Raw genomic sequence first — 12,666 nt, forward strand, 5'->3', positions numbered from 1 at the left:
GTAGAGGGAGAGTGGGTTGGAAAGGGGAAACTGATTACAAGGATCTACATGTGACCTCCTCCCTGGGGGACAGACAACAGAAAAGTGGGTGAAGGAAGACGTCAGACAGGGCAAGATATGATAAGATAATAATTTATAAATTATCAAGGGTTCATGGTGCAGGGAGGGAAGGGACAAAATAAGGAGCTGATGCCAGGGCCTTCGGTGGAGAGCAAATGTTTTGAGAATGATGGGGGCAATGAATGTTCAAATGTGCTTTACAGAATTGATGTATGTATGGATTTTGATAAGGGTTGTATGAGCCCCTAATAAAACGATAAAAAAAAAAACAACACAAAAAGTACCATGGACTGCCAAACACACAAATCTGTCTTGGGATGAAGTACAGCTAGAATATTCCTTAGAGGCAAAAATGGTATGACTACATCTCATGTACTTTGGAGAACCCAGTTTTTGGAAAGGGACATTATGCTTGGTAAAGTAGAAAGGCAGTGAAAAAGAGGAAGACCAAAATAAATCAACACAGCGTCTGCCACAGTGGGCTCAAACATAAAACAATTGTGATGATGGCACAGGACCAGTTATTGTTTTGTTCTGTTTGCACAGGGTTGCTATGAATCAGAACCCAAGGGCCCCTAACAACAAACAACACAGACTGAGCAGATAATAACAACGTACAGAAAGCATTAAGGAAAATGGGAACTCCAGAAATTTTCACTGTGCTCATATGGAACCTTTATATGGACCAAGAAGGAGTCATTCAAATTGCATGGTTTAAATCAGGAAAGGTGTGTGTCAGGGTTGTATCCTTTCACCATTCTTATTCAGTTTGAGTGTTGAGTATATAATCCAAGAAAGTAGGCTATATGTAGCATATGGGATCAGGACTGGAGGAAGGATTATTAAAAATCTGCAATATGCAGAAGATACAACCTTGCTGCTAAGCATGAGTTAGACTTAGCACTTAGTGAAGAACATAAACTTAAGCTTTAAGCATGGATTGTAACTCAATGTAAAGAAAACCAAAATCCTCACAAGGATAGGTTGTAAGCCCACTTATAGCCTATATTTGATTTGCTTTGCTAAAATGAGACTTAGAAACTACCCAAAAGAAAGCCTTTTTTTGTAAGCCACTGTAGACAATAACAGGCTCACCCAGAGTCTTGAGTGTCGGAATATTCGAAATTGAAGATAATGCAGATCCACCCAGAAATATTGATGCTTACCTTTAAAGGAGAAACTACAGAAATAGTGACTTGGAGTTTTAAATTTTGAGCAAGCAGTTTGCCATTGGATGTGTCAAGATTGGAAAAGTCTGTTGCTATAAAAGAAGTCCTCCTTCTAGGGATGAAACTTAAAGGGAGCCCATGAGCAGACTGATATTCTCTGGGTGGTGACCATTTTGTTCCAGTGGTTAAGTATAAGTGAGGGAAATGTAGCAATGAAGAAACAAGCTGAAAACACACATAAGAGGGACTCTGCAGAGACCAGCACAAAGGGGCTATGGAGAAAGATTCTCAGCATAAAGATAAGTAGACACAAATTTATTGAAATAAAAGAGCAGCAACATCAGCTAATAGACTCCCCCTTGTCATTGGCCCTTGGCACAGCCGGCTAAGCTCAGATTCCCAAATTTCCTGACTGAATTTTCCCAATACAGAAGCTAGCTAGGGTGGCAGAGTTGCAGGATTATGGCTCTGCTGGACCAGGCTGGGACTGATAAAAACACAAATAGGCTTGGCTCTTGGTCCAAGCCATGGGAGCTCAGGTCAGATACCCTATCAGCCCTAACTGCCCAATAAGGGATAGCACAACCTACCAGAGCTAAATGGGGATAACTCTACAGGGCATCCTGGAGAGGGCATAAATAGTGACTAGACTAACTCTCCACATAAACCGGGGAGGGGAGGGGGAAGCTCCATATCCTACTTAGCAAAATTAATCCCCCTTCCCTGCTTAGCACAGCCTCCCATCAAGATACCCAAAAAAGCAAGGCCATTCACAGCTTAAAAAACAAACAAACATTGAGTAGTAATTAACACACCTCTTCCATTAAAGGGTATTAGCTTAACAATACAAGTAGGAATTGCAGGTTTTACAAAGCACAGACATGGAGTTTGGGCATGAGACAAAGATAAAAGGCTTTGGGCCCAGAAGCCATTCCTAGCTCACAAACCTAGCTTTTCACCAGCTGTACCATGACTCCAGACCCTGGTCAGCACACCGCAAGCTGTTCAGATAAGCAACCTGCCCTTTGAGTGAGTATTGCTTCATTCCTCACTCCTGGACCACCTAGGTAGGTGGCAGGTATAGACCCCATTCCCCCACCCCTCTTGGTCACCTCCATCATCTGAAAAGGGTTAACTCCATCCCCTCTGACCTGATTCACCAGAAGTCTATTCCATTAAGATAATTGCCCTTAATGATTAGAATACAGGGTTCTCAGCCATATCAAACACCAAAATCATTCCCCTTAGCCTTAATCTCAACCCTACTCTGACATCCTATAAGATCACAAGGTAGTAAAGTATCATAATACCAGACACTGCCCCCAAGACCTGCTTAAAAGACCTCTGCTCTACACAGTCCTGACTTCTCCCCAGGACAAGGTTAGAACCCAGCTGTTCATTTGTTGGTATTGTTGTTGCCCTGTGTTCTATCATTCCTACACCTTCCACCTCTTTAAAACAAAGTCGTGCATATTGTTTTCATTCATCCTTAATCAGGACTTCCCATCTGTAGGTATTCGTAAGAACAGGAGGAAGAATATTACTACCTTACCTTTTTGCTTTCAATTTAATTTGTTTGTTTTCTAGTCCATCAACACACCAACAATCCACAAGTTAGTACCCACATCCGAGAAAAGGCTCCAAGGCAAATCTTAGAGCACAAGCAAACACATTAACAGCTCTCCCACTTATTACTCTAGTATTATTTTCTTCTATTATTTAAAAAACTTTTGTCTCTTGCCCTTTCCTTCTTTAATTTTAATATCTAAACTTTTATTTCATTGCCCCTGTCATCTGTTTTTTATTTCACTTTCTTGTCTTCTCATCAAACTGTTTCTTTCCTTCTGATTCTCATAAAACCAAGAGCTGACACTACTCATATATATTTCTCTTTTTTCTATCAAATATTATTACCCAATCCTCCATCATTGCAAAACAAGCGTTGTGGAGGGTCTAATTTCCTTTCTTTTGACCTAAAAAAATAACACTATTTTTTTACTTCGTTTTCCGTCCTTTCTCTCTTCTCTAACACCTCTTCCACTTTTTGATCTCCCCCAACACCTGATCTAACCTTCTGCCAAAGACACTTAATGCAAACTGTCTACAACCCCTCTACTACACCACCTAACAGTTACCCACTCTCACATACCACAACCTCCATAATGCCCCTACTAGCTACACCAAGATGTCAAGAAAACAGAAGCTATCAGTTCACACCCACACAAAAAAGAGAAACAAATACAAATAACTGAATACAAACCAGACCTAAGTGAAATGCCTGAAAGGGACCAGGTTGTGGAATTGCCAGAAAAGGAATTTAAAAGATTGATGAGTGCACTCATAGAACAGATAAAGAAGAGAGGGAAAGTGAAGCAATAGAAATGTCCCTACATGCCATAGAAGGAAAACTCAAAACAGAATCACAAAAGTCAACCACTATAATAGCATAATTACACAACCCTATAAAAATAGAGAAACAGAATTGAAGAGATGGAAACCTGAATTAGAGAGCTTGAAGACAAATCTATTGACTTCAATCCTAAAAAAAAAAAAGACAAAACACGTAGAAAAGCATGAGGACAATGGGGAACACAATCAAGAAGAACAACTCACATCTTTGGGATCCAGGGGTTCTCAAGATGGTGACTAGATAGTCCCCCTGCTAAGAAATCCCCTTGCATGGACCACAGATTGACAGATGCGAAGACCAATTCTGGGAATTTAGACACAGGAGCTGGATTATCAGAACTCCAGGATTATTTTGGACCCCTGTCTCTGATTTTCACCCGAGAACACAATGGGATTAGCTGTAGTATGCTCTCTCCCCTAGATCAGCAGGGTCAGAGGGGTGGCGAGTGCCATCCTCATCCCTTCTCCTCTAGTTCTGCGACCTGCCATCTTGGGGAAGTTTCCCAAGCTAAACAGTCCCCCAAGTGGAGCCCCAGACCCCACGCCCTCACAGACCACTGGGAGCCCTGCAGGCTGGAGCTCAAGATGGCCCTGAGAACAGAGCACTCACAGTTTCACTCCCTTACCAGAAACCCTCGCTCCACCTCTTTGCAAAAGCACAGCTCTAAAGGTCGCCAGCTAGATACCTCCAGCTAACTTGAAAGGGATCTGGCCTCTGGTAAGACAGGAACACAACCTGAAATCTCTGGGGGCTTCAAGAGTACATTAGAAAACCACAAAACTCTGTTTCTCATCAGAGGAACCAGAACCCAGCATTACAGTGTTTCTCCGTGGCTCCCACTCCCCTGTCTAGGTATCTGGCTGATAGCAGGACGTACTGTGCTTAGCAGGACGTCCTTCTGATTGGAATTATCACCCTCCCATCTTGGACCCCCACACGAATAGCCTTTTTCCACCTGGGGAACGCACGTGAAGGGCGGATAGCGCTGAATGGGGCAGAAACCCAGTACTAACCCACCGTATAATGCGGGACTTTCCTTCCTTGAGAAGAGGGGAATGGTGTGCCACCAAAATAAAGGACTTTCATTATAAACACAATAACAAACGGGCTGCACATTCTCCATAAGTGAATCTGGTAGATTTTTATTTTTTATTTTCTTTTAACATTTTATTGAGGGCTCTTACAGTTCTTGTAACAATTCATAGATCAATTGTATCAAGCACATCATCAATGTTGCCATCATCATTTTCTAGACGTTTATTTTCTATTGAGCCCTTGGTGTCAACTCCTTCCCCCCCCCCCAAACCTGGTGACCCCTTGATAAATTATAAATATGAAAATAAAGATTATTTTCATATCTTACACCGTCAGCTGTCTCACTTTGCCCATGGTTTCTGTTGTTCATCCCCCTGGGGGAGGGGGTGTGGTTATGCGTCCATCATGGAGATCCCTTCCCCTTTCCTCCCCTCCTTTCTCTCCTTCCCCCTGCCCTCCTGGTATCACTACTCCCATTCCTGTTCTTGGATTCTGTGTGTCCTGAGCTCATATGCCTTACCTGTACCTGTGCACATGCTTTGGTCTAGCCCGCAGTGAAAGGCAGTACTACGGTTATGATAGTGGGGGCTGAGGAAGCCTCAAGGAACCAGAGGACTATTGTGTGTTTCATTGGTGCTTTACTGCACCCTGGTTGACTCATCCCTTCCCTGTGACCCCTCTGTAAGGGGATGTCCCATCATCTACAGAGGGGCTTTGGGTCTCTGCTCTGATCTGCCTCATTCTCAACATTATGGTTTGTTTGTTTTTTTGTTTGTTTGTTTGTTTGTTTGTTTGTTTGGTGTCTTCTGATGCCTGTTACCCAGTCCCCCTTGAGATCACACAAGCTGGTGTGTTTCTTACATGTGGGCTTGTTGCTTCTCACACCCGCTTGTTTAATTTCAAGTCTTTAAGACCCTAGACTGTATGTCTTTTGATAGCCAGGGACCATCAGCTTTGTTCACCACATTTGCTGATGCACCCACTTTGTCTTCAGCAATTGTGTTGAGAGGGTGAGCATCACAAAATGCCAGTATGTTAGAACAGAGTGTTCTTGCATTGAGGGAGAGTATGAGCAGAGGCCTGAAGTCTGTCCACTACCTCAGTGTATTTCCATATAAATATATGTACCTAGACCAATACCTCTATTTTGAATTGATGTATTTACATATGTACACACCTATGTTTATACCTCTACCTATAGCTTTGCTTCCTAGATTGTTCCTGTTTCCTTTCATCTTCCTTCTGCTTCACCATCACATTTGCCCTACTTCTACCTCTTAGTAATTCATCTCAGCTAGATTGCTATTTTTCCAATACCCCCAGGATCTCTACATCCTCCTTGTTATTGGTTTTAATTCCCTAGTTGTTCCCTGTCTATGGTGTTGTTTGCTCACCAATCCCTTCCCCCATCTCCTTCTCCCTCCAGCCCCTCTGGGGCCGTCAGTCCTGTTGCTTTCTCCTCGAGCTTGCTTCCCATGCCTATCTTATATAAGTGGGCAACCCAACAACAACAGACTAAACAAGAGATTGAAAAAAGAAAAAAGACATACCTAATTTCAGGTCTGTCCACTGACCTTTATGAGTGTCTCCCATTAGTCCTGGGGAATTCCAGGGGCTTCCCCTCCTAGACTGAGGTATATTTTGGCACATTTGAGAGGCTTTGTGTCTTTTCTTTGATCCTGATGCTGCTCTGTTACGTTCCCTTCTTGGTTTGCCCCACTGCAGGGCATTCAGACTGGATTAGCTCCCTGCCATGTGTCCCCAGTATTGTCCTCTGTGGCGGTATGCTCCAGTGAGGGGACAACATGTCTTAGCGGTTGCCGACCCTAATGTCCTTTCTGTGCCTTAGCAGCTCCATCCAGGGACTTAGTCGTCCAGAGTTGGTGTGCCAATATGGGATCTAGACCATCCCTTTCTCCTTTTCCTTCTTGGTTTGCTTCCATGTGGGCATGACATGCCGAACTCTCTCCCCAACCTGTAGGTTTAATGTTGTCTTCTGTAGCACATACATCTAGGGAGGGGGTCAGTTTGGCTTTGATTGGGGCTGGCCATGTAGCCCAATATTTTCATGCATTTTTCCACATGGTTATGTTACCCTCAAGATTTGGTGTGCCATGGTAGGGTCTGCATGTACACTCCCAATTCTACGGAAATATAAACAATATTCTCCCCATGGGTGGGTTAGTGCCTCCCTACCCACCTTTTCTCCCTCTTCCTTCCCCCCTTTCCCCTTCTTTGTGTTAGAATAACAAGTATCTCCTTGGGTTTGGTCCAACCTCCACCTGACTGCCTATACCTCAACCTGTGTAGTGTGAGATAAACGGCTTTTCTTCTATATCTACTGTGCTGATTGTTCTTAACTCAGGGGATGCGTGTTGTACTTTTCCTTTTGTGATTGGCTAACTTCGCTTAGCATAATTTCATCCAACTCTTCCCATGAAATAACCTGTTTCATTTAATCACCAATGCTTTTTAGTGATGCGTAGTACTCCATTGCGTGTATGTGCCAGAATTTACTAATCCACTCGTCTATCAATGGAAATTTAGGTTGTTTCCAATTCTTTGCAATCGTGAATTGTGTCACAATAAACACTGGAGCCCAGACAACTGGCCGTGGTTTATTTCTTACCTCTTGGATATATGCCCAATGGAGGGATAGCTGAATCGTAAGGAAGGTAGCTCAATTTTCATTTGCTTTAAACATCGCCAGATTGCTTCCACAGAAGCTGTACATATCTACAAGACCACCAGCAGTGGAAGAGAGTTCCTATCTCACCACATCCTCTCCAACATTTGTTGCTCTCTGATTTTCTGATTTGTGCTATCCTCAAGGGTGTTAGATGATATCTCATGGTTGTTTTAATTTTCATTTGTCTGATGGCTAATGATCTGGAGCATTTTCTTATATGTTTATTGGCCATTCAGGTCTCCTCCCTCCTTCCTATTGCAGTTAGCCTATGTATTCCCTGAGCCATGGTTCAGGTTTGTCTCCATTCCTTCGTTGATGGTCCTGATAGTTTGGGGTTTTACTTCTAGGTCTGTGATCCACCTTCAGTTTGTTCTTGTGCATGGGGTGAGGTACAGATCTTGTTTCATTTTTCTACAGGTGGGTATCCATTGGTTCCAGAGCCACTTGTTAAAGAGGGCATCCACCTCTCACTTGATGCTTTTTGGGCCCTTGTCGAAAATCAGTTGTCTATATGGTGATGGTTTTATTTCTGGGTTTTCTGTTCTTTTCCATTGTCATTATACCAGTACCATGCTGTTTTGACCACTGTGGCTGTGGAGTAGGTGTTAAAGTCAGGTAATGTGAGCCCTCCAACTTTGTCTGCTAATTCTGGGCTTCCTCCCTCTCCCTATGAAATTGGTGATCAGCTTTTCCAATTCGTTGAAGAAGGTCGATGGTATTTGGATCAGGATAGCATTAACCTTATATAGTGCCTTGGTAAGATTGACATCTTTACTATATTCAGTATTCCTATCCACGAGCATGGTTAATCCTTCTGTTTGTGGAGGTCACATTTAGTTTCCTGTAATAGGATCCTGTAGTTGTCCTTGTATAAATCTTTTGGGGTTGTTTGGGTTTGTTTGTTTTTTTTTTTTTGGTTGTTGTTAAATATATTCCTAGATATTTCAATTTGTTCTTGGCTCTTGTGGAGGGTACTGCCTTCTTGATCTCCTCTTCCATGGTCTTGTCTGATGTATATAGCAACCCAATAGATTTCTGTTTGTTGATCTTGTATCCTGCTACTCTTCCATATTCCTCTACCATTGTCAGTAATCCTGTTGTGGAGCTTTGGGGATTTTCAATATATAGAATTATGTCATCAGAAAATAGTGATAGTTTCACTTCCTCCTTTCCCAATTGGATACCTTTAATGTCCTTCTGCTATCTGAATGTCCTTCCGCTCTCTTATGTTGTTAGCTAGGACCTCCAGTACAACGTTGAATAGAAGTGGGGACAAGAGGCGTCCTTGTCTGGTCCTCTTTTTCAGTGGGATTGTTTTGTCTCTTCTCCATTGACTATTATGTTGGCTGTTGGCTTTTCATAGATAGCTTGTATTAACTTGAGGAATTTTCCTTCCATTCCTATCTTCTTGAGTGTCTTAATTAGGAATGGGTGTTGGATGTTGTCAAATGCTTTTTCTACATCTATCGATATTATCATGTGATTCTTATACTTTTTCTTCTCAGTGTGGTCTATAATATAGATTTTCAGATGTTAAACCATCCCTGCATCCCTGGGATGAATCTACCTGATCATGGTAGATGATATATTTTTATATACTTTTGTATTCTATTGGTCAATATCTTGTTAAGGATTTTTGCATCTATGTTCATTAGAGTTATCAGTCTATAGTTCTCTATTCCTGTGGGATCCTTGCTCTGTTTGAGTATCAAAGTTATACTGACTTCAGAGAATGAGTTTGGGAGTTTGCCATCCTTTTCTATGTTCTGGAATAGTTTGTGGAGGATCCATGTCATCTCTTCCCTGAATGCTTGGTGAACTTCTCCTGTGAAACCGTCTGACCTGGGAACTTTTTTCATTGGTAGTTTTTTTGATAAGTATATCTATTTTGTTCTTTTACTATGGGTCTGTTGAGGTTCTTGACCTCTACCTGCGATAATATAGGGAGGGATTGTTTTTCCAAGTATTTGTCCATATCTTCCACGTTGTTGAATTCATTAGAATACAGACTTTCATAGAACTTTGTGATTACCTTTTAATCTCTTTGGGGTCTGTTGTGATTTCCCCTGTTTTATCCCTCATCCTGGCTATTAATGTTTGCTCCTTCCTTTCCTTTGTTAGACTTGCCAGCAGTGTGTTGATTCTGTTGATCCTTTCAAAGAACCACCTTTTAGCTGCATCAATTTTTGCATTGTTCTCTTGTCTTCCTACTGGCTTAACTCTGCCCTGATTTTTATTATTTCTATCCTTTTTCTATTGAAGAGTTTGTTCTGTTGACTCTGTTCTAGTTGCTGGAGGTTTTGTAATAGTGTATCAGTCATAAGTCTTTCTTCCTATATATGCACTTATTGTTGTCAAAATATGTCTGATAACTCCTTTTGCAGTATCCCATAGGTTTTGATACATTGTATTGTTGTTCTCATAGGTTCTTCCTAACTCCTAACTCCTCTCTAGTCTGAGCCAGTACCTAATCATGTCACAGAAGATCATTATTCATCCTCCAGTTGTTTACCCTTTTTTTGGTCATGCTTTTATTTGATCTCCAGCTTTATGGCATAGTGATCCAAAATTGATATCTGAGTACTTTATGTATGTGAATTTACTCAGGCTCGACTTAAGCCCCCAGCATGTGGTCTGTTTTTGAAAATGAGCCATGTGTACTTGAAAAGAATGTGAATTTTTTCACATTTGGATGGAAAGCTCTATAAATGTGTATGAGGTCCAGTTGGCTAATTGTAGTGTTTATCTCTGTAGCCTCCTTGCTGAGCTTCTTTCCTAGTGATCTGTCTTTCTCTGATAGTGGTGTGTTAAAATCACCTAGAATGATTGTTGATTTTCTGATTTCTTTCTTCATATTTGGAATAGTTTGACAAACTTAGCTGGTCCTTCTTTAGGTGCATATATATTTATTATGCTCACTGGTTCCTGGTTTATTTACTGATCCTTTGAGCATTATATAGTACCCCTCTTTGTCTCTTGTTATGGTTTGAACCTTGAGGTCAATTTTGACAGAGATTAGGATTGCAACTCCTGATTTTTTAACATTACCATTTGCCTGGAATATTTTCCACCAGCCTTTTATTCTTAGCCTATTTTTGTCTGTGAACTTAAGTGTGTCTCTTTCAAGCAACAGATTCATGGGTTATGTTTTCTGAGCCAGTCTGCCAGCATTTGTCTTTTTTAAAAATAGGAAATAAATTGTTTTATTTATGCAGTAAGATTTATTTTAAAGTTATCTAAATATGATACTTGCATTAAGTATGTATAAATTGCATATTTAGTGATTCATGTCTGAGTCCCAGCTGTGATAATTTGGCTGTAGAGGCAGCCCATGTTACATACCTAATTTGCATATCTGTATTAAAAAGGGATAATGACTTTTATTTTAGTGAAAGCAGAAACATGATTTCATACATAATTTTAAAAATCATTTTATTGGGGCTCATACAACTCTTATCGCAATCCATACATACATGCATTGTGTATCAAGCACAGTTGTACCTTTATTGCCCTCATCATTCTCAAAACATTTGCTTTATACTTGAGCTCTTGGTGTAGCATTTGTCTTTTAATGAATGAATTGAACCATTGACATTCAGAGTTAGTAACCCGATCTGTGGATTCATTGCTGTCATCTCGTACCTTTTGTGTTGGGTGTTTTCCTATCTCCCTTCTTATCATTGTGCTGTGTTTTTGTGGGGGCCTTCATTCTGGCCTTCTTTTCCCACTGAGGCCATGTTGTCTTGGTAATTGCTCAAAGTTGCTGATACGGTTCTCTGCCTCCTCTAGCCTAATCGTTAATTCTGTGATCTTGTGTGTAGCTTCTACTGCCTCATTCATTAGCACCTGTATTTCCCTTTGGTGGGTGGACTTCATCCCCTCTATTGTGGACTTCATCTCCTCTTTCATTGCATCCATATTCTGCGTTGCTTCCCTCAACTTCTGTATTACTCCAAGCAGCTTTCTGAAGATTTCTTTTTGTGGCATATCCATGTCTGATTCTACTATGAGCATCATTAACTCTGCCATTGTGTTTTGTCTCTCTGTGTTTTTGTTGTTGTTGAGAGTGATGCTGTTTGCTGATGCTTCCTTGACCCCTTTGTGGAGGTAGGTGCCATGTTTCTGGGACAACAGGGGTCTGGGAGCTCTTTCTCTGTGTTACTGATAAAGGTGCTTTCAGGAGCTGCCTGTGGCCTACCCTAGAGGTGGGTCAGACTGCTGCATAGGCAGGGTTCCACAGCTATTCAGTGGCCAACAGTATATTAAGGAGTTTCAAGGATTTGAGTGGGGCTGTTAGCCTGTATGTATGCCTCTGGGCTGTTTGAACTGATCTGTCAGGCCACGATTCACAGTCTTTTCTTGTTTCATTTTTAAGGTTTTTCTTCTTTTTTTCTAAAGATGCCTAATAGAAGGCAAAGGTGGAGGATGCTTCACTGCCACAGGACGGGGTGCTGATTGAGGATGAGAAGAAAACCACTGTCCTAGTGCAAGAGCCTAGGGAGGGCCTCTGTAGTGTGTAGGTGCCTGGCACAGGAGGGGGCAGCTGTCACCTCCATGGGCAGGGAGTGCAGAGCAGGCATAGGAGTGGCCTCCTCTGCTGTGGGTTGCAGGAGTGGAGGAGCCCGGTGGGCAATGATAAGGCTGAGGGGAGCCAATTGGCAGGCATTGGCTACATTGGGGTCTGAGGTAGTGTGGCCGGCATTGGCTAGGAAGTCCTTGGACCCAGGTCGCTTATCCCCAAGGCTCCTGAGCCAGGCTATGTGTGGGGAATGTATGCTCTTTAGAATGAGGGTGCACTCCCCCCTGCTTCCCTTGGGCCAGGGATGCTAGGGAAGTGCTGAGCCGGTAAGGGCAGGAGTGGTGCTAGTGGGATCTGGGAGGGCTCAGGCTGCCACAGGGGGAGCAGGCAGAGTGCTGGGGAGTGGTGAGGGTTTGGGCAGGGGATCAGGCAACCAGAGCGCGGCTGGAGGGGTCTCAGGCAACAATGCAGGGGAGGGGGGTCCCATTCGCAGGTTACCTAACCTGCTACAGGTAGACTGCAGGTCAGTTCCTGGGGCCCTGGGTGAGTAGAGGAGAGACCTGAGCTTGGTAGCAGGTCACTGCCATGTAGAGAGAGGGGAACTGCAGGAGAAGGGAGCAGCTCTCCTAGGGGAGTACTGTGAGTGGGTAGCTACTGTGAAGGAGTTCTGCACTGCTGTGTGGGTCTCAGCAGCACAGCCAAGAAGCTCCTGGCGTGGGACCAGGCTGGGGGTAGGGTGCAGCAATCTGCGACTGCGGTGGAGTCAGCTGTGTGCAGGAGCAGC

This window comes from Echinops telfairi, unplaced genomic scaffold (genome assembly GCF_000313985.2).
Source record: "Echinops telfairi isolate 266 unplaced genomic scaffold, ASM31398v2 ScPeMD7_7;HRSCAF=31, whole genome shotgun sequence".
Classification (NCBI taxonomy): Eukaryota; Metazoa; Chordata; class Mammalia; order Afrosoricida; family Tenrecidae; genus Echinops; species Echinops telfairi.